This window comes from Apodemus sylvaticus, chromosome 10 (assembly GCF_947179515.1).
Source record: "Apodemus sylvaticus chromosome 10, mApoSyl1.1, whole genome shotgun sequence".
NCBI lineage: Eukaryota > Metazoa > Chordata > Mammalia > Rodentia > Muridae > Apodemus > Apodemus sylvaticus.
In genome coordinates, this window is record NC_067481.1 from 85,731,135 (window position 1) to 85,740,375 (window position 9,241).

Consider the following 9,241-nt stretch of genomic DNA (forward strand, 5'->3'; position numbering starts at 1 on the left):
ATACGGCACCCAATGAAGGAGCTGAACGGTGGAGCGTTCCATCAACGGACACTTTAGCCCTACATAACAGGAGTGTAACTAGCTACATTGAAAATCATTTGTTATTTTTCTCTGGGTGTCATTTGCACACCATTATTAAGAGACATCTGCCGTATTTCTTTAAGTATTTTGCTTTGCTTTCTTGGAAACCACACGGCTAGAATGTTTTAACAACTCCATTGCCAGTCCTTACCTGAGCAGCAAGTTGCTTTGCAGCTTTGTTTATGGGCTGATAATGGAGAAGACGCTCTTAGCTTGCTCGCTGGTAAGCATAGTTCTGCCGTTCTGCTGTAATATCGAATGCGACTTCATTCATGTGACATGGGGTGCGTTTCCCCGATCGTGTAACACGTCATCACTTTGGGAAATATGTGTACTTTATTGGAAAAACAGCACAGCCAGCAGACACTCATGCGTCCCTTTCTTGCTCACGTAGATTTACTGTTGGGTAGCACAGACCAAGAACACTTGAGGTTGCCTAATGCTTTCTGGTTTTGTTACCCTTTTCCTGCTAGATCAATCCCCTGGTTGGGCTCATATCCTTGATTATTTGTGTCTACTTTCCTGACTCTGGACTTTTTGTTCTTCTCAGTATACTAATGTTTTAATCCTTTGTATAATTTAAGGCAGAAAGAAAGCATTATTATTAATGTGGACAACCTTTGGGGTTTTTTTTTTTACTTTCTTTTTTATGGTTATGGTTTTGTGTTTTCCATGCCTGCTTCCTTCCTTGTATCTGTGATTATTTTCTTCAACTCAAAAAAACAAAAACAAACAAAAAAAAAACCCCACTTTATAGCTTTTTTTTAAATGTAGGTTTACATTTGACAGATATTTTTGCTCTTACCGTTTCTCTTCCTCCTTCCCTCTCTCCCTCCCTCCATCTCTCTATCACTCCCTTTCTTTTGTTCTTTCTTTCTTTTTTTCATCCCTTTTCTCTTTCTTTATCTCTTTGCATACATTGATATGTGCCTGTATGCCCAGTTGTGGACATACCATACAAGGCTTCAAATGATTCTTTCCACCTGATTTCCTTGAGCTGAGGCATCAATGAGGCTGGCAGCCATCCCCCTGTCTCCAGCCCACACAGGGATGCAGGGAAAGGCACACTCATGACCATGTCCAGCTTTTAGGTTAACACTCAGATTTGAACTCAGAACCTCTTGCTAGTGCTCTTATGCACTGAGCCATGTCTCCAGACCTCCCCTTTCCTTTTGTAGAAGTGCCTTGGTTTACTCTTCTTACCCAAAGGACAGTTCCACACTGTGGCAACTACTTTCAGAAATTTAAATATGTCTCTCTTTAGTCTTCTATTCATATTCATTTGTCTTCTAAAAGCAGCTGTCACAGTTGTTTTTTCTTAAGGCTATATGTTTTTTTAAAGATTTATGTATATGATTACACTGTAGCTGTCTTCAGACACACCAAAAGAGGGTATCGGATCACATTGCAGATGGTTTTGAGCCACCATGTAGTTGCTGGGAATTGAACTCAATACCTTTGGAAGAGCAGTCAGGGCTCTCAGCCCCTGAGCCATCTCTCCAGCCCGTCTCTGTCATTGTTAAAGACAATGTATTTTCTTCTGATCACATTTAAGATGCTATTGCACATCCTGTCAAGTCCACTGGTTTTATTATTATGTGGTAACAGGTAAGTTTCTCTGCTTTGTATATGTTCCCTATCCAGGAAGTACATAGGAAAGGCACAGCAGAACAGGCTACCTGAAGAAGAATTCCTGTCCTTCAACCATCTGGGTCTCTCAAGCTTTGTGGCTTCACCTGTTCTCCAATGGTAAAATTACAATCGAGACCTCATAGGTATCTTGATGGTAGGTGCCAGGCCAAGTCAAGCTACTTCATAGCAACAAAAGAGAACTTCAGTAGAACATAGACTCATGTCAATCACTTATAAGCCATAGCCAAGAAAGGAAGCGAAACAATCTTTAAGGTGATATACAAAAAGGAAAATGGAAAAAAAAAACCTCTGAATTATACTTGCAGAATATTTAAACATATACATTAACAACAATGATAAATATAAAAAGCAACTTGTCTTTTGCTACCTGTGGTCAGGCTTATGATACTCAGTATCTTTGTCATTTTACCCTTATCTCTGCATGGTTTCTGAAAGTATATGAAAGATATGAAAATGGAGAATGTCTTCAAACAGGAAAGAGTTTGCAATGTTTATTTTTCCCAAGTCCTAAATTAAATAAACTCCGGCAAGTGAATAAAATAACTAAGTTAATTCTTAGCCATTCTAAGGAGCATCTCTGGAACTGCATTGTAAAACTATAGATAAAAATCAGATATTGTCTGGAAATTGTCTGAGTTTTAAACCAGAAATGCATTTCTTTTTAACATGCCCTCGACATGTTAGTTGTTTATAGCACATAAATGATGAATAGCTTACTAAAGCAGGAGATATACCAAATAAATCCAAAGAACAAATTCAAAGAAAGATAAGAAACATTTGATTGATCTGAAATTATACTTGCCTGGATAAGGCTGCTGAAAACATTTATTCTGTCTCCTCTAATGTGCTTTGAGAACAGCTGAAATGCCTTACCACTGGCCTGTAGAACTCAAGTGCCATTTCCTATGTAAAAGAATCAGAACTCCCTGGAGAATGCTTGCATTCAGTCTAGAGGAGGAAACATCAAAACCAGCCAGGAACATTTCATGCCAGAACACCAGGAAGCACTGACAGTCTCTTAGGACCTCTTCCAAACAGCTGAAGAGTCAACTGGGAAAGCCTGCAATGCTCAGTCTTCAACATTTAAGCACCAGGAAGTACTTAATAGCTACAAAGTATTTCAAGCTACAAAATAGTAAGAGCAGCAACCATAAAAACAAACAAAAGCCCTACTATGCCTTTGTATAACTCATTATTTTGAAGAGTCAAATAAAAAGGGAGGAGGAATTCAGTATTTTTTATTATACTTGATGTACTGATGTCAGAGTAGCCAAAAAATTGTTAAGGAATAAGCATGTCTCAAGATGTAGAAATAAATAAGTTCAGATGATCGCTAATGAAGAAATGACATCATTGAGATGTCATTGTCTTATAATCTAAAATGAAATCATTTATCCTGACCAAGAAAACCAACGGAAGCTAAAATTCGAAATATAAACACATAAACTCGCATTACACATTTTCTTAATGGAGATACGTACAAATGAGTTTACATAGAAGGAAAAAAATGTTCTTTATCCTGCATATTCAAACCAGAAACAGGAACTCTCATCTGTCCTCTGTATTGAATGTCACCACAGATGCAGAAAAATTGAATCAGTAGTCTAAAGAGTAGAATGTATCAAGAGATCTAGAACGGTCCGGGTATGGAGATGTGTAAATTTATTCCCAGAATCCAGGAGACAAAGAGTGCTATGTATGCCACTATACATACCAAGTTTCAGTTAGGCCTCCAAGAAGCATATAGTGAGATCATTTAAAAAAGAAAAAAAAAAGAAGCCGGGCAGCGAAAGCACATGCCTTTAATCCCAGCACATGGGAGGCAGAGGCAGGCAGATTTCTGAGTTTGAGGGCAGCCTGGTATACAAAGTGAGTTCCAGGGCAGCCAGGGCTACACAGAAAAACCCTGTCTCAAAAAAAACCCAAAAAACAAAAACAAAAAAAAGAACAAAAAAATGAAAGAAAGAAAGAATGAAACAAAGAATGAAATAAAGAAAAAAGAAATATCTAAATTATGGGAAGCTGTATAGTACAAGCATTCTCTTTAATATAACTCAAATTGGCAAAGAAGGGGATATCTACACATTAGTAAATAATTCAGCTACTCATCTGCAAATTGATCTTGTTTGATTCTTAATTCAAATAAACCAAAAACAATAATATATCTTTATAAGAAAACTAAAACAGGATATATTTTGAATATATGTATGTAAATATGCACTTGTACACACACACACACACACATAACACACATACATGAAAACATTCAGAAGGTATTGTTAAATTATTTAGAGAGCATTGCTATGTATTTATATGACTTTCATGAGTTTCTGTCTTACATAAATAAACTGACATATGTATGCATAAAATTACATATTTTGAATATTTTTTGAAAATGTACTTAGAGATACTGATAGAGGTGAATTCAATAACCTCATAATTACTGGGGCAATTCCTTTCTATTTTCTCTGTTGGAGGCTAGGCCAAATCTTTATTTACTTAGAAGCTTACTAAGATTCTGGATTTATTTAGGAGTATCCATAGCTTTGCTATGAAGTTCTTACTAATAAACACAAACACAGAAAAGAATAGACTATATTTGATAATACATGTGTTAAGCATGTGTTAAGCAACAGAAAGTAAGACTTCTTTAAAAAGTATTTAAACTGACAGATATTTTTGGTTTTCTATTGTTTTCTTAGAGATGGGACGTTTCAACATCCTTCCTCTGAAAGTTTGACATCTATCATTACCAACATTGGTTTCTGAAAACAATATTTTGTGTTGTCTGCATGATAGTGCTCAGTGAGCATGGGCAGTCTTTAGTCAGAATGAGGGAGAACCACTTAGACCACTCTGCTACACACAAATACTCTAATGGGGATCAATCACACCCAATTAAAACTCCAGGAACTATGAATCTTTAATAGGTTCACCATGAGATAATTCAGCGGTTAAGTCCTCTTTAGATTGGTGCCTCAGAGAAATTCAAACTCAAAATGAATCATCTTCATGATTTCATTTTCAATGAAGCTTTCTGATTGTTTTTGTTTGTTTGTTGTTTGTTTGAAACACAAAGGGCTTTGCAGTTCTAACCTTCTAACTTAATTAGGTTCCTGGATACACGTTAAAAAATTTTAGGCATTTGTTTGAGCTATAATTTACATTAAATTCTATATTTTTGTTCTTTAATAATTAAAGAGTCTAAATAAACATAAGCACCTCGGTGACTTTTGTTTCCCACCTGCCACTTAGCCTGGCCCTTCTCGATGCCCCCATCTAACCCAGAGTCACAGTGGGGACTGCTCTTCATTCCATTACAAATGAAAGTACGTCAGGAGAAGCGACTTGAGCCTTCTTCACCTTTATCTCTGTAATGCAATGGTCAAGAGAGCTGACTTCAGCACAAGGACACCTGACCTGACATTTTCTAGTTAAGCAGCCTCAGCATATCCCCACCTCTTCTCCTCATCTGTGAAGTCCCAGTAGCATTTTCCCTGTGTATGTCTGCTAAAGGTTAAATGAGATTTACATATGTTGCATTTTAGATGGTGCCCGGTGCATGCTGGCCTTTTAGCTGTTGCCTGCTGATAGCAGTGTGGAAGTACAGACTTCATCCCTTCTTGTGGATGAGAGACGTGAATAAGCAAGGCCACATTGGAGGATATTCTTTCTCTTTTGGCTTTCCTAGGGCAAGTCAGCTGCTTGCTTAGTGTGAGTGCTAGTACTGAGAAACGTGTGAGCCTGTGGGTGTCTCAGAGGAAGATGGCATGTCCCAGTACACATGCATCTGTGGATTACTATGTTGGAGATATTCTGAGAGGATGTCATAGGGAGGGAGAAGTTCTAATAAGATCATTTTATTTTTGGTGAGAGTATTTGCTTCTATTTATTTTTAGGTCTGATCAACATTTGAAATCAACTTTTTACAGTGTTAAAAAGAGCAGTCAAGGAGCTCTGCTGGAAATATTTGGCAGAATCCCAGCCAGAAGCATCATCTTCACTGAAATTTTCTCTGTGTTGCTAATTTTATCCATGAATATCTATTTACAGAAGATTTCCCCCTAGCTTTCCTTTTGCTCTGTGCCTCACATTTTTTGTAATATAATTATACTTATATAATAAGTTTAAATAAGTCATTAAGATACAAAAACTTAATGCATAATTAATTGATGTGATTACAAGGAAGAATGAGCACACAAAATATGTTTGTGTAAAAGCATAGTTCAGTACATAGGCACTGTGAACACGAGAGCTTTTTTAGCATAGAACAGCGTGTCATTTGTCAATGCTTGTAATCTGGGGCAAGATACAGCTAATGAAGAACAATTCCATTTTCATTCTGTAAGTATAGAAACAAAATAACTACTTTTGTAGATGTCTTAGCCGTTTATCGGGATCCTCAAAAATGTAACTTGATGATATAGCTTCAGTTAATGCCTCTACTGTAGCCTGAGATCACCTCCCAGTCCCAAAATAAGTTGAGACGTTTCCTAAGAATTCCATTCTAATGTTTCACAACAAAACTCTTTGTATTGATCTTTACTAGAGATACAGAATGTAGCATGTTCTCTTATGACTAATTCTCTTTTTAATAAGCTACTAACTGCATTGAGCAAGATCTGGCTGTGACATCAATAAAGTTATTGAACCCCAAGCTGATCTGGCTGGTTGAGTGATTGTCCTCTTCGTTCCTGCCCCACTTGTATTGTTCCTGAAGATGCATGCTGAGTTGAAGTCAGCCTTGCCCAGCAGAGGAGAACTCATCCTTCACGAAGGGTGCGCTCCCCTGTCAGAATTCCCAAGAAACTCCATATTCATTAGTTAATTTTTAATTGTGTGGACAAGAGCTTTTCGGAGTTGATTCTCCTCTTCCAACTTGTGGGTCCTGGTGAATGAACTCAGGTTGTTAGGTGTGGTAATAAGTAACATTTTCCTGCTGAGCTATCTTACTTGTCCTATATTTTTTTATTTCACTCATTTATCTACTCAAGAATCTAGAAAGTATGTTGTCACAAGTCCTATTATACATGCATCACCTCTCCCAAACACATTGCCACACTTGGCTTGGCTACAATGGTGGAAGAACTGTATCTATATTATCTATATCTGTATCTGTATCTGTATCTGTATCTGTATCTATATCTGAATTTCAAATGTAATGAATGGCTTACTTAGTATGTTAAATTCAATTACATCATATTCTAAAGGTAAAAATAACTTTTAAAAGGTACATCGGGCACTCTGACTTAGATACCCCACTGCACTAGCATCTCCTCTCCTTCTGCTGCCTATGGGGCCCTCACCACTGCCACCATGGACTCCATCAAGAAAAAGATACTACCCAGTTAATGGTGGCGCATGCCTTTAATTCTATCACTTGGGAGGCACAGGCAGACAGATTTCTGAGTTTGAGGCCAGCCTGGTCTACAGAGTGAGTTCCAGGACAACCAGGGCTATACAGAGAAACCCTGTCTTGAAAAACAAAAAAGAAAGAGAAAGAGAAAGAGAAAGAGAAAGAGAAAGAGAAAGAGAAAGAGAAAGAGAAAGAGAAAGAGGAAGAGGAAAAGGAAGAGGAAAATGAAAAGGAAAAGGAAAAGGAAAAGGAAAAGGAAAAGGAAAAGGAAAAGATACTTTACAAAGAGAACTACTTGGATCGAGCAGACCAGGTGGAGGCTGACAGGAAAGGTGACAGAAGACAGGAGCAAGCCACTGGAAGATTAGCTGGTGTCACTGCAGAAGAAACTCAAGGAGACTGAAGATGAACTAGACAAATGCTCCAAGGCTCTCACAGGTACACAGGAGAAACTGGAACTGGAGGAGAAAAGGCCACAGATGTTGAAGCTGATGTAGCTTCTCTGAACAGGCACATCTAGCTGGTTGAGGAGGAGAGGGATTGTATCCAGGAACGTGTGACCACAGCTCTGCAGAAGTTGGAAGAGGCTGAGAAGACTGTGGAAGAGAGCAAGAGAGGCATGGACATCACTGAAAGCTGGGCCCCAAAGGACAAATAAAAGACGGAAATTTAGGGAATCCATCTGAAGGAGGCTAAGAATATTGCTGAACACACTGACTTGCAAGTATGAAGAGCGTGGCCGTAAGCTGGTCATTATCGAGAGTGGTCATTATCGATAGTGATCAGAAATGTACCAGAGAGCAGGTTGAACTCTCAGAAGGCCAAGGTTGACAGCTGCCAGACCTTCAGTGCATTAATTGCTGCAAAGTATAAATACTCTCAGAAGGAAGACAAAGAGGAGGAGATCAAGGTTCTTTCTGACAAGCTGAAGGATGCTGAGACTCCGGGCCGAGTTGGCAGAGATCAGTTACTAAATTGGAGAAAATCATCAAAGACCTAGATGTCATTTTGGTTCATGCCAAAGAAGAAAATTTCAGTGTGCACCATATATTGGACTTGACTTTACGGGAGCTAAATGACGTGTGGACGCCTCTTTAGCTGTGGCCACATTCTCATTTCCTTTGTGTTGTTCTATTTCTTTTCTTTTTCTTTCTTTAGTTGTTGTTGTTGTTGTTGTTGCTGTTGTTTTGAGATAGGGTTTCTCTGCATATTCCTGGCTGTTCTGGAACTCACTCTGTAGACCAGGCTGACCTTGAACTCAGAAATCTGCCTGCCTCTGCCTCCCAAGTGCTTGACTAAAGGCATGCGCCACCACTACCCAGCTCTATTTCATGTTTTTTAAACACTTGTTTACCATAACAATCCCTTCAATGCATTTTTATATAGTTTTACCACTGTCCCAGAAACATCTACAGAGAGCCACCTAGGGCAGAGATTGGGGAAAGACACACAGAAAACCATGCCCGAGTCCGGGCACTTATTTAAATGTGCCATATTCCAGGTAGACATGGCCCCATTTCTTAGAGTTTAGATGTGCAGTTTGAGTGGCCTCTGTAAGAAGCCTCACAGAAACAGACAGATTTCCAGTCAAAGTGCCCATGGTGGGATCACCAAGAAGAATGGTGTTGGAGATAATTAAGTGCAGATTAGTGCTGATTTTAACAAAAGGACTGTTGAGGTCTTTTGTTCAGTATTGCACAGTTTAGATTTCCACCCAGCACTAATTTATTTTGTTTGGTTTGTACTGCAAGACACTATGGGTTTTACATGCCTGTGTCCAGTAAATCCAAGGGTGTGACAGCTTCACTGGTCTTGGAAGAGTCCCATTCCTTCCTTCTCAACTGACACCCTGCAGCCCTTCCAACTCAGCAGGGAGAGCTCTGCATGTAGACAGCTCCCTTTCTAGTTCTCTATGTCAGGATAAAAGATCTAGGAACCATATATGTAATTGTTAAAGAAAAGAGATTTTTTAAAAAGAGTTATAATGGGATATAAACAGTGTATAATGATATGGAGTAAAAAGTACATTTTAGGACATTTTCTAAGAAAATGAAACATTAGAACATATATTAAAAATTCTTAAATTCCATTGATATGGTAGATACTAGACTTATCTGTAGTTTCTCTGTGCTTAAAAGCTCTTTTAAAGTC

General features: G+C 38.4%; 1 pseudogene; it reads left to right on the forward strand.

Moving 5' to 3' along the window:
• The first annotated feature begins 274 nt into the window (after nucleotides 1-274).
• Nucleotides 275-8,188, forward strand: LOC127694469 (tropomyosin alpha-1 chain-like; annotated as a pseudogene).
• Nucleotides 8,189-9,241: the final 1,053 nt, after the last annotated feature.